The sequence below is a fragment of the Centruroides vittatus genome, unplaced genomic scaffold (genome assembly GCF_030686945.1).
Source record: "Centruroides vittatus isolate TY-2023 unplaced genomic scaffold, ASM3068694v2 contig_864, whole genome shotgun sequence".
Taxonomy (NCBI): Eukaryota; Metazoa; Arthropoda; class Arachnida; order Scorpiones; family Buthidae; genus Centruroides; species Centruroides vittatus.
Genome location: NW_027122564.1, coordinates 599,872 through 618,818, shown reverse-complemented (window position 1 = coordinate 618,818; position 18,947 = coordinate 599,872). Strand labels below are relative to the sequence as shown.

Genomic DNA, 18,947 nt, shown 5'->3' with positions numbered 1-18,947 from the left:
GGTAAAAACTGTATTTCCTTTTATCAAGGAAAATCGTTCAGGGAAATTTCTGAGACGTTTTAACTTTCTTATAAAATTCAAGAGAAAGTTTTTTATTTTTATAAAATTATATAAAATCATTCAAATATCTTTGGTCACCCCCTTTTATTGCGATTCGTGTTAATTTAATCCATCAGTTATGAATAAAAATAAAATTTTATGCTTTATAATAATTTTTACAAGTTTATATTGTTTATGAGAGACAATTATATTCAATATTCACTTGAAATGTCTTGTAATCGGAGTGAAGTTAAAACTTTGCAGTGTATAATATATTATACATTGCAAAGTTTACAGTGTATAATATATTTATTATATGCACACTTGTGACAACTTAATCTACTTCTGTTAACGTAAGAAATAATTTAATAATGAAAAAAATAGTATATAATTACAGGTTACTACGTATTTATTAGGAATGTCGACTTTAATTATAACTTATTCGTAGAATAAGTTATAATTATTTTAATAAAAGTTTAAATAAAAACTCTGAATAGTTTAAGTTCGATAAATATTTTATACTTATAACTTAATTTATAACGTTTATTGATAATGTCATGCACAGAATGTATTATTTATTAATTGGTTAGACATGATGAATCTAAATGTTTATTACGAAGATATAGACTAAATTAGAATATATTCAATATCTACAGTTAATATGAGAAGTTCTATCGTGAGACTCAGTTAATCACTTCTTTATACATGAAAATAAATTTAAAAAACTGAATTTTGTTTCTGAAAATACAGTGAAATTCTTCTAAAACATACGTAACAATCCCTTATGAAGCCATTATTGCCCGAAACCATTGGTGATCACAGAGTAGAGGTTTTATTGTTATATTTTAACAATTTGCTTAGCTTAAAAACAATACGAAGTATATCAAAATTCTACTAAATGAAGCTATTGTCGAGATAATGCTTAAAGGATTCATATTCAATCATTTGAAAAAATAATTAACAATTAATAAAAAGTTAATATACAGCACATAAATAATAATATTATGATAAACAATACTTATTATCATGTATTTTCGGTTTTAAAAAATATACTGAATAGATCGATTGAGTAAAAAATCTTTTAAAATAAATATTTAGAATACACTATTACTAAAGAGTACAGTTTACATTTGAGCAAATCGATAATAAATTACACATGTAATTTTGTTAAGTTGAAACGAGATCAAATCATTTCATCTACATAAATACAAATAGAAATAACCCTAAAGAGCCTCAGAAACTACAATTATAAACCCACAAGGGCCTCCTTACAAGTAACTTTTAGGTCTTCTTTATGCAGTTCTATAAAATTAATAGAAGAGCCACTTGATACCTTTTTCAGAGATGAACCATTTACTTGTCTACGAAAGAAAAGACGTTATTGTGTCTGAGCTATTGTGTAGTGATCTCATTATTAAAAGAATATAAAACAATGTTAACATGGTTAATGTAAATAATTATTTTGTTTAAATGTTCAACTCTTAAGTAGTCATTGTTCGAAGGAAATAATACAAAGATGTCGATTGTCGACTGTTCATGACCTAATTTGCTAAACAGAAACGTAACACTACAACTAGATCGAAATTAAGGATAAAACTGATTAAATATTGACTTTCAGACTTCTTTAAAAAAGTAATAAATATTTTTTTTTATTAATTAAAATTTTTAATAAAGGAAATTTAATCAATATATCAGGCTGAGAGTTCATTTTATTTAAGCGAATCTTACTTATATCAGTCTATCTCATCACGCATCTCTATAAATTTATTTTATATTCTCATAAAGCTCTTGAATTTTAAAGCCCGAATTATTTATTTAAACAAGGTCTGAACTCATTCTTCACTTCTCTTATACATGTTTATCCTTAAAGAGGCCCATTAGGTATTCCAGAACTGGGTGCGCCTCTACGTAAGGTTGAACGCGGTTTAAGTTAATTATAACAAAGACAAAAAAAAAAGGAAAGAAATAGTGATGTCGTTGACTGGTAAGGCTGTTGTGAAAAACACGTTGACAAAGGCCAAGTCGAACCAGTTGTTGCGGCACTGACCTCTAACCCGGTGCGCTATACTAATGTAAATATATTCGTGTCTCTAGGTGAGATGGTATATCACCTTTTCTTCCTTTTTTTTCTTCCCTGTAATTATATCTTCATCCGTAGGCGACCCGGACCTGATACTTCGTTTTCAATTTAATTGGCTTCTGCTAGCGTTTTAGTGCCAAGTAACCATCTTAATTGAATGCCTTCTTTGGTATAATCATTGGTTAAGCTCATTTAAAGAAGAACGTGATAAAAATGTCACGCAAATCGTGACGCCTAGTAACGTTAATTACGGATGGTTTATATTTCAGGTTCTTTGTTCTGAACGTCTAATAGAATCAAACCTGAGGTGTATAACGTTAAATGTTTTGTTAGTAAAATATTTAGTGAGCTCTAAATTTTTTTTTCTATATTCAGAATTGGCATTTTTTTAAATAAAATAAGTTTCCTATCTTTTAAGAAAAAATTCTGGACAATTTTTATTAATATTCTAAAATTATTAAACTTTCTGATAAGTATTGATTAATCTCTCTATTCTCTCATTTAAATATATATTTGTTAATAAACTTTTTACGTTTTGAATTTCTTCATCTTGCCTATTTACAAAGTATTTGACAATTTAAAATTTTATTTTATATTACGTCAAACTATAAATCTACGTTGTAAAATTATATTGTATTTGCCATAGTTTGTCATAATAAAAAGGCACTTACTAAGTAAGATTTAAAGCATTTGGGTTGGATTGGATTGATGGGATAAAGAAGTATTTTCAACCCTTTTCTCATAGTGGCATCTTGGTAATTTTTTTTACGGCACTCCTTCTTCTTTATATGTGTATAGTTATTGGCTTTTCGTACTTTTAGTAATACACGTGAGAAGTGTTATGGCATTGCTCTGCTACTATATTTCTCGACATCCGGATCTAGAAGTGGCTGAGTAAATAAAACCACTAAATACTGGTAATTGATCGTGGATTTGCATCTCACTAACGGGCTGCCCACGTATTTTCCGGGTTTTCTTCATCTAACACTTAAATGGGGCCAGTTTTCCATAGAAAGTCCTCTGAGGTGGCACTCCTTGGCAGATTGCCGAAGTATTTGGTTGCCTTCTTCCACCAATCCATCTCGCCACACCCTAGTGTGTCGCGGAACCTGGTTGAAAACCTCTGGGTAAAGGTCTGATCCCTTAGACGATTAATTTTTATATATAATTTTAATTTTTATTATTTTCATACCCAATAAAATAAATTTACATTTTTGTATAATCAATGCCGTCGAGAAGGGGAAGTTGAGGACTTCCCTGGGCTCGGAGAAAACTTAGTGGTTCCTACCCTATAAATTAAATTATTTTTACTAACAAAAAATGAAACCCTTGACAGTGTTTTTTACTAATAAAGAAACGTTCTAGGAATTTTATTTATTTAAAAAACTTAGCGAAGGTTCTACTTTATCTCCGCTCTCAATGGTCATGTTGATAATTAATATTTTTCGTTTTTTTCTTGGAAATCTTTAGATATATCTCTATAAAATTAAATAAATAGAATAAAATACACGTCAAGAACTATAAATAAAGTTTCGATCTATTATAACTTTGTATTAATCTATGCAGTTTATTAAACAGTAATGAAAATTTTAATATATTAAACTTTTTAGTCGTATGTATTATTTAAAATTTTTAATATTATATAATATATATTCTTTTAAAAAATTGTTTAAAGGTACTGTATATATATATAAACTTAATTATTCTAAGAATATCTAGCTTAAAATGATGTAGACGATTAATTATTTTAAATTGCAAAACTATTGCGAAACGTTTGTTTACAATTTTAAAGTATTTTTAAGAGAATCTCTTTATACTTGTAATAAACGTAAAATTTTATTTAATATTAATAATTGGAAAGATTGAAATATAAATTTCTAATGAATTATATTTCATGAAAAATGTTTATTTTTGTTTCACATAAACTTGTTTATAATTTATTTAACATTTGCATTTTGATTACAATTCAAATTGTTTACACACAAATATAAATTGTAGTATTTTTACTGTATATCTTATGTAAGCTTACATATAAGTGCATTATATTGTTTATAACTATTAATAAGTGAAATTATATAATTAACAAAAATCTATAGAACAATATGCCTAGATAATTTCGATAATTTGTTATTTAAACATTAAATTTATATACAATCAAAACAATCATTAGAATAGTTCAAATCTTAAAAGCGCATCTCTTCTGTCATATTAACATTATGATATGACGGAAGAAAAATATTTGTTAGAATATAAGTCTATTTGATTTTATTTTGCTTATCCGAGAGGGATAAATTTGACTGTCAGATGTTGTTATTCCTGTCAAATCAGCTTATGTAAAGTTAAATGCTTAAAGGATTTTAGTTTGGGTGTCTTATCTACTGGCGATTGTTTGGAGAATATATGAAAATGGCTGTTATTTTGTAAATTTACTTATTTATTTTTTCCATTATATTTGTAAAATTATTCCAAGCCTTGTTTCTTAAATGTTTTATTTAACAACTTTTAATCATTTTAAACTATTGGACTTTTCCAAACATTTATCATAATTGGTGTTTTATGTAAATTTGCGTTTTGTTTCTTTGTTCTTCTGACGCCAGAAAAATGCTATACTATGGAGTCTTGGCATGTAGTTTTTTTTGCGCAAATAATAAGAAAAATAAATAAATTATAATTGTTTTTTTTATAATATGAAACGTTATTGTATTTGTTTTTGATTTATAATGGAGACGTTATGTTTTATTGTATTTATCAATATAATTGTACAGTACGTATAACAATGGAATTGTAAAGTTTTAGTAGCAGACACAAGAACGAAGACGGTTAGAATACGTTTTATAATATAAATAAGGAAGTCTGCAATTACTGTCTAAGCGTTGTGACAAATAGTCTTATTTATTCAATCTGTCTAATTTTTATATCTTATTTCTGCAGTTAATAGTTTGGTCTGGTTCAAAATAATTTTCAAGCTTATTCAAGAATCACTATGTGCAAGAATGTTTATATTCTATGACAGCATTTCAGTCGAAAAAAGTTTGCTTCCTTGAAACCTCCTGTTTTCAAGGAAGCAAACTTTTTTCGATCAAGTCAAATTTTCAATTCTCGAGGAGGTTGATTTCTTGTCTTCGTAATCATTTATTCTAGATGTGAGTGAGTGACGTATCCTTCCTGCCTTAACTGAATGCATTAATAAAACATTTTAATACAATATAAAGTGACGATTATGAAACCTAAAGAGCTGTAGATTTTTAATCTTTATGATATCTCCATTCACATTTTATTTGGCATTTTTTCATAATTGTTATATTTTTTGAAAATAATTATTATAAAGAAAAAATAAGACTTCGTCTAATTAATAAAAAGTTTCGTCTAATTATTATTATTGCTGCATCAGCTCCGGGAATATACTGTACTTACAGTTCCAGAATTTTTTCGATATTTTATTTAATTTATTTATAATAAATTCCCTGTTTTAACTAATTATCTTATACTAAATCTTACATAATTTATTTCTGTTTTTGTATTTCAAAACGTACATAAGTCAACATATATTTAAATTGAAGTGTCTCTTTTAATTGTTTGTCGTTCAAACAAATTTATTGAATATATAATTAAAAATATTCGTTAAAATCGTCTCATCACTTGCTTCAAAAATATAAAGTTTTCTAATTCAACCTGTAAAAAAAATTAATGCTTTTTCTAAAGTTTTTAATTTATTTTGTTACTGTAATATAATGTAATGTTGAAATATATTTTTATAGTCAATAATAAAGTAAAAATGTTATTACAGTATATTGAATCTATTTGATTAGAGGGAAACCTCGTCTCCTTCGAGAATGCATTTTCGAAGGCAATAACATCGACAAGACAGGAAGAAGAATAGTAGAATTACGCACCTATAATTCTAACATAAAATAATACAAAAAAAAAAAAAAAAGCAAATGAATGATGTAGCAGTGCAATACGTATAACTTAATGAGGTACTATGTTTTGTGGGTTATTGGATTTACTAGCAAAACATTGATTTGTTATTTATTTATTTATTCAGATGTTCTTTCTAATATACTAATAAAATTCCAACAAAAAGATAAGACAAAGGAAATAATTTTTAAACCTTCTTTTTAAATAAAAACAAGAAAAGAAAAGAAAAACAAAGCATGAAAAATCATAATTACGACCAAACAATCGTCACAATTAAACTTAATATTAATTAAAAATAAACAAGCGACAAATTTTCTATTTCTTCCTTCTCTACCTTTTCTTTTCAAATATCATTCACATTTATATTTATAATTTTTATCGCTCTGTTAACAAATTTATATAATAAATTTCTCTATTTCTTTTAAATTCTACCATATTTTTTATTTATTATATTCTTTATATAAACTATTCCAAATTTTAATCTCTCTAATGCATTTTGTCCTGTGCTAAAATTAAAAACTTAGGTATTACAAATTGTTGATATTTTCTATAGATATAAGCTTTCTTATAATAATATTATGATAACATTCGAAAGCCGATTGCGTATTTACTAAACAAAGAGTATATATAATTTATAAAATATATATACTATATTAACAATGATTTAACGTACAATACCGAGTTCATCTTTAGAGACATATAGTAATGAAAAACATTATCATTATACTTTAAATTTAAAGACATTGGAACAATTGTAATTTTTCAAAAGTTTTAGGGATGTTAGGCTTTTAAATTAAAATCTACTAGCAGATGTCGCATGGCATTCAGGAACCATACTTTAGCATGTTCAGGAGATGGTAATGTCCCCTTTAACATAAATACATAAAGAAAATTTGCAATAGATGCTTAATAATTGTTTATTTATGTCATTTTCTAACGTTAAATACAGGTAAAAACCCATTCTTTAGCCTATATGTTCATGTTTTATTAAATTTATCTACGAAACTATTCTCGATGTTCTATTATGATGATACATAATCATCTACTTACTTATTGCAAAAACAATAAATCTGTTGAATCAGAATTTACATTTTCAAAAAGATTTAGATCTATTTATTAATCTTGCTTGATAGTTATCATACAGATCATTTACTATTCTGTATCTACATAGAAAAGGTCTCACAGGCTTTTTCCCCTGCTAATTACAATATACTCGGATCGGTAATAATATGCTATTATACACACTGCATTAGCATTACCTGACTCGCTTCGTTTGGTAATAACTGTGATCGGTTTATTGGGAATGCAGCAGAAACTAACAGTTAGTAATTGAAAAATGAAAGTGCTTATTAACTAGTGAAACAACTTTCTGTTTGATATTTATTATACAAGTCATTTTGTATCTATTTAGATAAGCGGATACAAAATGATCTGTGTAATTAGCATTAAACAGAAATAAATTATTAAAATATCATGTAAAAATTCTTAAAATTATATTTCTTTTAAATGAAAAATGAATTAGGAATAAACTATTATTTAAAAGGACTTACCAGACCACAGTTTTTACTTTCCCGGCTGTTACATGCAACAGAGGTATGACGATCGGTCAAAAAAGACTCCTTTAAGATTTTTACATTTTTGGACTCAAGAGACACCTTGAAACGTCGGAAAATGCAAAACATTCGGTTTTTCCCCCCCCTGTATGTATGGATGTCGGTGTGTATTGGGGGACACGATTTTGTTCACTTTCTTTGAAGCTTAATGCTTTTTGTTGAAAATTTCTGAAATTTGCCAAGGAGGTTTGTTTATTAGGGGGATTGATGCTGTTAAATTTTGGTGATTAAAGGTCTAGGGGAGAAGAGAAAGAGGATCATATGTATCCCCAGTAGGGTCAGTCTTAATGACAATTTTACTTGTTATTAGCATTTACAATTATTATTATTATTTTTTTTTTAAACCCATCCTTTCCCTGAAAATTAAGCTTTTTGCCATTTTATAATAATCAAAAAAATAAAAAGTTTTCAATGAAATATGATAACAGATTAAACTGTGGAAGAAGAAGAAGAAGAAGAAGAATGATAACAGATGGCGCCATCAAATGTTGCTGGGGAAAGTTAAGTAACTCGTCGCTGGATTTTATAATTGAAAAGTTCACTGAGGGAATTTTTATTAAACAAATATGTACAGTACATTTCGGGTCTATTACTACTGTGAGAAATCTGGTAATTTAGGTAATTAAACTACCTTTCACTTATCGTAAAAGGTCGGAGAGGTCAGAAATGACACAAGTCTCTTTCGATGACTACATCAATGAGTCAATTGAAGTGCGGATTAGCTATAAACAATTGTTACCCAAGTTGTAAGACAAAACTTAAAACTTCCGACCCCTCGATCGGTGGTTATGAGTAATAACCCTCCTAACAGTCCTAAAAAAGGTAATAAAACATTTGACTAAACGTTCGATTTTTGATTAACAATCATTAGTCACGAATCAAACTTATAACCCCTTTCATCACCTGATATGTGAGTCAGCTTCCGTTAAATCGGATATAAAAAGGGGCTGAATGCGGACCTCGGGGCGGACATGGACAGAAGACACAGGACCCATCCCGCCATATTCCTCAACGATCACCTCCGGCTCGACTCCGCCGTACCCTTCGACAGCCCACCACCGACTCGACTCGATCAGCCGGTGTCTACCGATTCACCGCATAATCTAGGAGCTATGAATGTCAGGAGGTATTCATTTAGAATGAAACGATTATTATAAACTCTCTCTCTCTCTCTCTGCCGAATAGTTTATAAGTTAGACTAGTAGTTTTGACACAATAGACGAGGTGCATAGTTTAGAATTGTACAGTATTAATTTTATTTGTTTATTAAATGTTGTTGTGATAGGCCTGCCTCCTTTGACTACCTTGCCAACTTGTCGCGGCCTCCCCACTCAACAATTTGCTCTCCTACAGCCATTCTCTGACAAGAGCCACCGATAAATGAGGTCTAGCCCAAAGCTAATCCCCCCGGTTCTCACACTACCATTCATCGGTAGGCCGGATGGCCGAGCGGTCAAGGTGGCAGTCGGATACGTCGGCCCCCTCGTCACTCACACCCGGCCACCCCATTGTAGGCCTGGCCGAGCCCATAATGGGCTGTTAAAAGAAACCCTCTTAGTGCCCACAGGGCGGAAAGAGTTAAAAAATAATAATAAAACTACCCTTTATCAGTTGATTTTTTCTTGCGTATTCTTGTCTTTTTCAAATTTTATTTGAGTTTCAATTTTAATTCTCCGTCGGTATCATCGGATGATCCATATAAATTAGGGTAAAAATAATTTCATCTTGTAATAAAAACAAGCAAAAAAGTTATTACATATCTATAACATTACAAAATTCCAAACAGATTTTTTTTTTATATGTTAAATATAACATTTTAAAAATTGACAATATTTTCAATTTATAGAATAAGTAAAAATTTTTAAATTATGTTTTCAGATAAAAAAAAATAAATGATGATCTGTTGTGAATATGTAGGTTTCAAATGTACAGTACTTTTCTATATTTTACTACAAGCAAGAATTGAGGTTTCATTATCCTATTCTTCCTTCATTACGTATTTGATATTTCAATTCCATTTTATTATCTATTTTGGTTATAAATACAAATCTTGAAAACGCTTTCAGTCAGTTCTAATTATACAAGTACAAATAAATCTTTTCCTATTATTTCTAATAAAAAAAGTATCGGTGTTATTTCTCAAATGAATGGAGTTCTGAATGTCCTCTATGACACATATTGAATTGACGTTAATCACACTTTTATTACAGTATATTATGACATCAGTATAATACACTACTTTTTCTTCCTATTTTTTTAGTTGTATTATAGTACATTGAATCGTAACATAATCAAAGTTCGCATAAATAAGAGGAACTAATGCAGTATTATAAAGTCATTATACTATAGAGGAAGAAGGAAAAAACATCTAGTATAGATTTAATCGCTAAATAGCATTACTCTAATAAGTCTGATTTATGAATTCGATTCAACAACGAATATTAATTTAATACAGTATTTTTAATTCTTCGTCCCAGATTGGATCCTTTTAAAAATTACTTTATGATTAAATTCTATGCAAATTATAATTCTAGCTACTACTATCAAAGCGAAAATCTTGCAAACTTCGTAAGAAATAGTTGACATTTTTAGAAATTTTGAAAAACATTTCTTAAATAGCACGCAAATTTTAAAATTATTGAATAGATTTCAAAAAAATTTTGAAACGGTTGCACTATTATCGGAAGCATAGCAAGAACGTAATCCATTATTCATACATTGCAAGCATTATGAAAACTTTGGTTAATTAGCGGAAACATTTCAGCTAATAAGTTATGCTGTTTGTTACGATTTAACTTAATGGAGTGTTTGCAAACAAGTGGAAGATTAGAGGATATTAAAATTGTGAACGAAAATTGTTTTGCACTTTAAAGTTGTTTTTGAAATAAATTACAATTTTTCGTTGCACTTAAATATGCTCTGTTGATAACCAGTCTTAAAATTCGTATCTATATAACAGATTTTAGTTATTTTACTTACTTGTTAGATTGAGTCCAATATGAGGTTAATCAAATTATTTAATTATTCGTTTTTTTGGTTAGCTTAAACGTATTTTAGATAATATCCTATGGTATTATAACAGAATATTAAAAGATAAAGTATGCGAACGTTACATAATTTTATTAAATAACATAGATTTTCTATACGGGCGGTCCTATACTTTTGGATATTCATCGGTGCTATTTCTTACATGACAATTTAATACTTTTAGTCGGTTTTACACCAAATTAGCACTTTTGTACATTTTTCAACCGACAGGTTATCGCGCGGTGGCGCTTTCAGCCAGTTGTGGTTTTGAGAAAATAATAATAATTTGTTTATAATTAATTCTAACATTGTTATTCTAGCTTCTTGTTTCCTTTTAATTTCAGTTTCAAAATTCAAAACTCAGAGTATCGCTTTTTACGGACTTACCATACAAGAAACGTTAGAGACTATAGGACTTTATTGATATTAGTTATCAATAAAGTCAATTTCGTTTGGCGTCAAGATTAAGAATCAAAATTTGGCATGGTAACTTGTGTATAAAAGAATTGATGCTATTATAGTTCGCAGTACGAAACTCGAGGGAGTGAGAGATAGAGGGGTTCATACGTCATATCTCGAATGAGATAGAACTTAATGAAAACTTTACTCCTTTTTGTCATTTACAATATTTTTAAAAGCTCATCTCTGTCCTCAAAATTAAGTCCTTTTTGCCTTTTTTATAGTTATTAATAATATAAAAGTATTTTTAAATAGCATATTATTACAGATGGCGTCACAAACAATTTTGACTTTGAGCTATTTCATAGTGTTATATGTTTTTAAATTTATATTTTTATCACAATTCAACAGAATTACTCCTTTTCGGACTTAAATTTTGAATCTTAGTATAATTAAAAATTATTGGACCTCCTAATTGTTCCCTAACCTCCTGTTCGAGAGCCAGAAAAGTCGAGCAAGAGCCTTTCCCAGCTTTTTCTTCTAATAATTTCTTTAAAAAAACACTAATTATATCATTCGTTAGTTAATTATTTATGTATGTTTGCATCTTCTGACGATTTTTACATCGGATAAGGCTATAAGCTTCCAAAATTCCAGATTTTTTTTCGTAAATTTATATTCGATCTATGTTCAAGTGCAGTCTAGAATTTTCTTTTCTTGTGGATCTTACATTAATCTTAAGTAGAAGTAAGCAGAAGTAAGAGAGTAATTAGATTGTAAGTAGAAAAATATAGCTAAATGATGAAAGGAATTAAATTCTAATATTTATAACAATAGTGACCAAAGTGCAACTTACGAACCATTTGAGGCTCTCGAATGTCAACTCCTATGAAACCATATAAGACTTGTAGGAAAAGAGCATAAATAAAATCACTAAACAATGCGGAAAATATTTTAAAATATTATGCTAAAACGGTTATACTACCCTAAAAAATTCATTCACTACCGTACTGTACTTCAGAAGAATGTTATAAAGAAATGATTAAAAGAATGTAATGAAAGAATGTCCTTAGTAAATATAAAATACTTCATATTTTTATTAACTCGAGTAAAAGCTTCATCTTTTCGTACAGAAAAAAAATAAAATTGGAATGGGACGTTTGACATTTCGAAATTTATATTTATTTAAGACCCGTATTTAAGAATCGTACATCAGATTATAAATATAAATAATAAAAGTAACTACTTTTTAAGAAGTGAATTCTAAATAGGATACAAATCACGGTTCATAAGAATAAAGAAAATGCAATGTTCTTCAGAAGATGAAACAGTATCGATGGCTCACTCTGCATTTTGAAGATGTTTTCTAACTTACAAACTGAAACCGTTATTGGTGCTCTTTAACTCATTTAAATACTTTATGTTTTGAGCGAAAAGACGAATGAAATTATGAAATGGCAACGTTTAATATAAAACAAATTAATCGTTTTACACTCATTTTCGCTAAAATTTTCGGGATTATCCATTGCAACTAGATTCAAGAAGTTTATTGAGAAATGAAAAATAGAATTTTACATGTACAAAAAAGCTTTACTTTATCTGATTTTAAGTGCTATATTTAAATAATACTCTAAAATTTCATAATCTTATGTTTAAATCTAAAATTTATTCTATCCGTAACAACATGTTATTGTTTTTATATATCACAACTTCTCTATTGAGCAGTATATTTGTTTGTATTTTTCGTACAAATCCATTTCTAATATTCGGTAATTTTTTTATTATTATTTTTAAAATCAAGTTTAATTCTATATAATTTGATTTTGTTTACTAAATGCCAAAATATTTTATTTTACAAAAATAATCAGGTTATGAGACTGACATGGAAACTAAATATCGTATCTCTTTTATATTACTATTAATCTTGAATTATTCTAAATAACTTTTATAGAATATTATCCATTATATTATTTATCGTAATATAATAATGGTAAATATTTGATGAAAATTTTCAATTTACATTACATAAAAATTCATCTATTTGACACCAGATGGCAGCACTAAGCAAGCGAAAAACTTTGGAAATTTAAAATTTTGACAAAAATTTTGAAATAATTATAAAAATACTTAAATACTAATTAAGTATTATTTAATTTTAATTAAAATAATTAATATTTTATTATTAATTTCATACTTCCATTCATTCCAGAAAAAAAAGATAATTAAATCTATTACTTACTGTTAGAAAACTGAAGAAAATATTGATGAACATAATGCGAAAATGTAACACCTTTAGTGAAAGAAAGAGAATTTATAATAATTCAATTCAAATTTAAATGCTTTCTGGTTTCTTATAGAACGGGAGTACAATACACAATAAATCAAAGTTAATTTAACTAGAACATACAATTCTTGTTAACCTTTATAAATCGACAGGTTGACCATTCAAACTATACACTAGTGCAATCTCAGTCTCCTCCATTTACTAAATTAACAATTGATTTACAATCCATGAAATATATTTCTGCAAGACACGAGTACTATTACTTGACATACATTTTATACAATCAAAACAATCCTATATCATTTAACAATATCACCCACAACTAGCCTATATAATTATTAAACAAATGCAATTTCAATGGTTTAATATTTTTATTGTATTTAAAGCAATAGCTCAACAAATTAGTGAATAGTTATCAGTCAGCTTCTTTTGAATTAACAGTACATCATTCAATAACAGTTAACAATAATGATAATAATAATAATAGCTAACTGTTTAATAAGTTTATATAATTTGTATTTAAAACAGAAGGAAAATATAGCGATCGGTCAACAAATGATACCAAAAATTTTTACATTTTTGGACTCGGGACCATGAAACGCCGAGAAATGCAAAATATTGGGGAGTGTTCTGTATGTACGAATGTTAGTGTGTATGTGTGGGGGCACAATTTTGTTCGCTCTCTTTGAAATTTAATAACTCCTGTGCTTTTTCTCAGAAAATTTTGAAATTTTGCAGGGAGGTTTGCGTATTAAGATGATTGATGCTATGGTTAAACGTCAAGGGGAAGCGGAGATAAAGGGGGTCATGTGTTGTATCTCGAGTAGGATCGGATTTAAATGAAAATTTTACTCGTTATTAGCATTTACAAGTTTTTTTTCGGCATTTGCTATTTTATAATAATTAATAATATTAAAAAATCAATTAAAATAAAAGATGGCGCCACAAGCAATTTAAAACGTTTTTCCGGGAAAGTTATGTAACTTGTTGCTGGATGTTTTTCATAGATTTCTGCAGCATCTGATGAGTTTGTAATTTCATAAAATTTTCATATTGGATTTTTCTGTATTTGAAAATGGACATTAATGAATAATAATAATAATAATAATAATAATAATAATAATAATAATAATAATAACTCTCCCGTGGTCACCACCTGGTCGTGGTGGGAGAGCCCAGTAATTTTACTGATCCATAGGGCAATGCAGGCTGGAGCATAAGCTCCTGGTAGGGACACCCATGCCAGTAAGGTCTATGGGGAGAAATGAAGCTAAGAGTGACCACACCCACATTCTGTGGAGATATTCATCATGGTAATAACTAGATCAAAGTGTGATACCGGCTCGGACGTCGCCCGGGTTAACAAGGTCCGCGTTCGTGGGTTAGGCAGAGGCTCACGTTCGAAAAATAGGCCACAGTCTCCCTTGGTTACCGGTGGCGAAAGCAGCACCGGCCCAAGCATGGCTACTGCAATGCCCTCAACAGATGTGAGGAACCAACCCAGCCTTGGTGTTTCTGTGGCAATGCATCCACAGACCACAAAGGCTGGAAAACCACGCCAACGGATGAAATGGACAGTAGAAATGAACGAGTTTATCATCCGTACTTATTACACCATCACAAAACTCGAAACAAACATGACAGCATACAGACAACAACTACACCATAGATTCACACAACAGTATCCTCATCTCACTGTCACCGAACAAAGGGTTGTTGATCAAAAAAGAACAATTATACACAACAACCTTATTCCACAAACAACACTTGAACTTATCAAACAACAGGTTGCTGATCAAATACATCAACAGACAGAAACATCTAACATTAATGAAGATCATGTAACCTGTCAGGATAATCCAGCAACAAGCATTGATAATAACACACATACAACAATTACCACTAATGATACTACAGACACTTCCTCATCCATCACTGATAACATAGACATGGATTTAGTTAATACGCTCTCACTTATATTTCAGGAAACACTCACTAAATATACAGGCACAGATCCCACACAAAGACCACGAATACCAAAAATCAACACGTCGAAGGAAGTAGGAAAAACACTAAATTATGTAAACACTCACTTACTACCACACTACATTCATTCAATTTCTACACTCGCAGACATTCATACATTAGTTTATGCTGGGGCAGTCACAGTAGTGACACACCATGGACTGAAAGTACAATCACAGACAAATACACAGAAAACACAATTCTATCACAAGCCTGCCTGGCAGAGAAGAATAGAAACACAAATAAATGACATTAGACAGCAATTAGGCAGGCTGACACAATACACTAAAAACAACATAACACCCAAATTAAGGAAACAGCTCAAAAACATTTTCAAGAAAATAAAAACACACACAAAACATGAACATCACAACACACACATTACAGAATACATTGATACACTAAAACAAAAACTTGCTGCCAAAGCACGTAGACTCAAACGATACAAAACATGTACACTACGAAAACAACAAAATAAATTATTTACAAACAATGAAAAACTCTTTTACAGACAAATTAATAACAAAGCAAACACTGATACACAGCACAGTGGCACACCAACAGAAGAAGAACTCACAACATATTGGTCTTCTCTTTGGTCCAGTGCTGTCACGCACAATGCTGAAGCAGGCTGGATTGAGGAGGAGAACAAAAACTTACACAACATACCAACTATGCCCTGTGTTGAAATAAGCATACATGATTTCCAATACACTGTTAACAGAACACACAACTGGAAGACACCTGGTGTAGACAACATTCACAATTTCTGGTACAAAAAGTTTACATCACTGCACCAGGAGCTAGCTAAACACCTAACACACATCATCATCAATCCACAAGACATGCCAAATTTTCTTACTCAGGGCATCACCTACATGAAACCTAAAAACAACAATACCACAGACCCCACACAATACAGACCAATTACATGTCTCCCAACACTCTACAAATTATTGACATCCTGTATGCAAACAAAATATACAAACATGTTGAAGAACACGACATTCTAACAGAACAACAAAAAGGTTGCCGTAGAAATCACAAGGGATGCAAAGAACAGTTACTCATAGATTCAGTCATTCTACGGCAAGCACACAAACAACACAGAAACATACACATGGCATATATAGACTACAGAAAAGCATTCGACAGTGTTCCACACAGTTGGCTGCTACATATTCTACACATGTACAAAATACATCCATCACTCATTACATTCTTCCAAAACACTATGCAGCACTGGAGAACAACACTACATCTCAGGGTTCATAACACTTCCATACAAACAAACCAAATCTTTATTAGGCGAGGAATTTTTCAAGGAGATTCCTTGAGTCCTCTCTGGTTCTGCCTAGCCTTGAATCCATTATCCAACATGTTAAACAACACACAATATGGCTACAATATCAGGCATGAAAAAACAACACAGTATACACTGTCACATCTCATGTACATGGATGACATAAAACTTTATGCATCCACACAAAAACAACTTCATCAACTCCTACAAATCACACATTCATACACCAAGGACATACAAATGGAATTTGGCCTAGATAAATGCAAAACAGTTCACATAGAAAAAGGAATCCTGAAGAAAGAAGATTTTGCGCTTGGAAATGGAGACATAATTGAATCCATGGAAGAGGGCGAGTTCTACAAGTATTTAGGATTCCAACAGGCCAAACTAACAGAACATACACAAATAAAGCAAAGATTAATTAAAGAATACCAAAGTAGGTTAAATGCTATTCTCAGAACACAATTAAATGCAAAACACACAGTTAAAGCAATAAACACATATGTCATCCCAGTACTCACATATTCTTTTGGAGTTATACATTGGACTCACACTGATCTTGAGCAACTCCAAAGGAAAACAAGAACAACACTTACTAAGCATAAACAACATCATCCTAAATCCGCCACAGAAAGATTAACCCTTCCACGTAAAGATGGCGGACGTGGCCTGATTGACATAGTTAACCTTCACTACAAACAAATACAGTCACTGCGAGAGTTTTTCTACAAAAAACAAGAAACATCACAATTACATAAAGCAGTAACTCTAGCAGACTCGAATAACACACCATTAAACTTACACTCTCATAATATGGACACAACACAACATATAAAAAGCATAGACACCATTAAGCAATCGTGGGCTCGAAAGGCACTCCATGGCAGGCATCCTTACGATCTGGCCCAGGATTTTGTTGACAAAACTGCGTCAAACAGCTGGTTAGCTCGGGGATGCCTCTTTGGGGAGACGGAAGGATTCATGATTGCCATACAGGATCAGGTCATAAATACTAAAAACTACAGAAAACACATACTCAAAGATGCAACACTCACAAATGACACATGCAGAAAATGTCACATCATGCCAGAAACTATACAACACATCACCTCTGGTTGCAAGCTCTTGGCACAGACAGATTATTTACACAGACATAATCAAGTAGCAAATATAATACACCAAGAGCTTGCAAAGAAACACAAATTAGTAGACATCCACGAACCATACTACAAATACATTCCACAGACAGTATTGGAAAACAACACGCACAAAATGTACTACGACAGAGCCATAATCACAGATAAAACAATTTACCACAACAGACCAGACATCACACTCATTGACAAACACAATAAAATCACATACATTATAGACATATCCATTCCAAACACTCACAATATACAAAACGCATGCACTGAAAAAATTAGCAAGTACACAGAACTCGCCCAGGAAATAAGGCATCTGTGGAGGATGGATAGGGTGCTTATTGTACCTGTTGTTCTCTCCTCTACAGGTGTCATACCACACACACTACACAAAAGCCTGGGCACATTAGAATTGAATAGAAACACATACATCACTCTACAGAAGGCCACTATATTGAATACATGTCATATTGTGAGAAAATTCCTGAATACAGACACACACACTGATACACTTCTTTAATTTCTGTTTTGGTTACTATGCCTTGACTTTGGTCCGGCATAGTACACAGCCACCGGTGTTAACCGAGTATATCTCACTTAACCCAACATAATAATAATAATAAATATTTTTAAAATTAAATTATTCAATTTTGCCATAGAAGTTTATTAATAAATTTTTTCCTCTTAAATGCATTAATGATTTAAAATACATTGCTGTAATAGAGAAGATATTTAACAATTTACTCTATAATATTAACATAAATGTTAATTATGAAATGTTATATTAAATAATTTATATTAAAAAGTAAATTACTTTTAATTAAATATTTATCATAAAAATGAAATTTCTCTTAACATTTTAAAGTACGGGAATTCAACAGAATAGAAAATTATTAAAATTAATACAAGAAACTTTAAATATATTTACTACGTATTCCGCATTCGAAATATATAAAATATATATTCTTTATACAAAATAATTTTCTAGATCTGTTCTTTTTTCATTACCATCGCGAAAAACAGCTGAGTTCACAGCACCGGTTAGTAGAGCTGTCCTTTTAAACGAGTGCCATACTATGGTATTTTTAGGGCAGCAGTCCTCATAAGGGAGCAC

The 18,947-nt window shown here is 30.1% G+C and overlaps 1 protein-coding gene and 1 long non-coding RNA gene across 6 annotated transcripts in view; both read left to right on the top strand.

Annotated features, from left to right (window-relative positions):
* LOC136982831 (NAD kinase-like) overlaps positions 1 to 18,947 on the top strand; it is a 62,304-nt gene that overhangs the window by 2,158 nt on the left and 41,199 nt on the right. The window lies entirely within an intron of this gene.
* LOC136982843 (uncharacterized) lies at positions 14,360 to 18,777 on the top strand. Its single transcript, XR_010881942.1, has 2 exons — positions 14,360 to 14,391; positions 18,720 to 18,777. It is a non-coding gene; the product is annotated as an uncharacterized lncRNA (long non-coding RNA).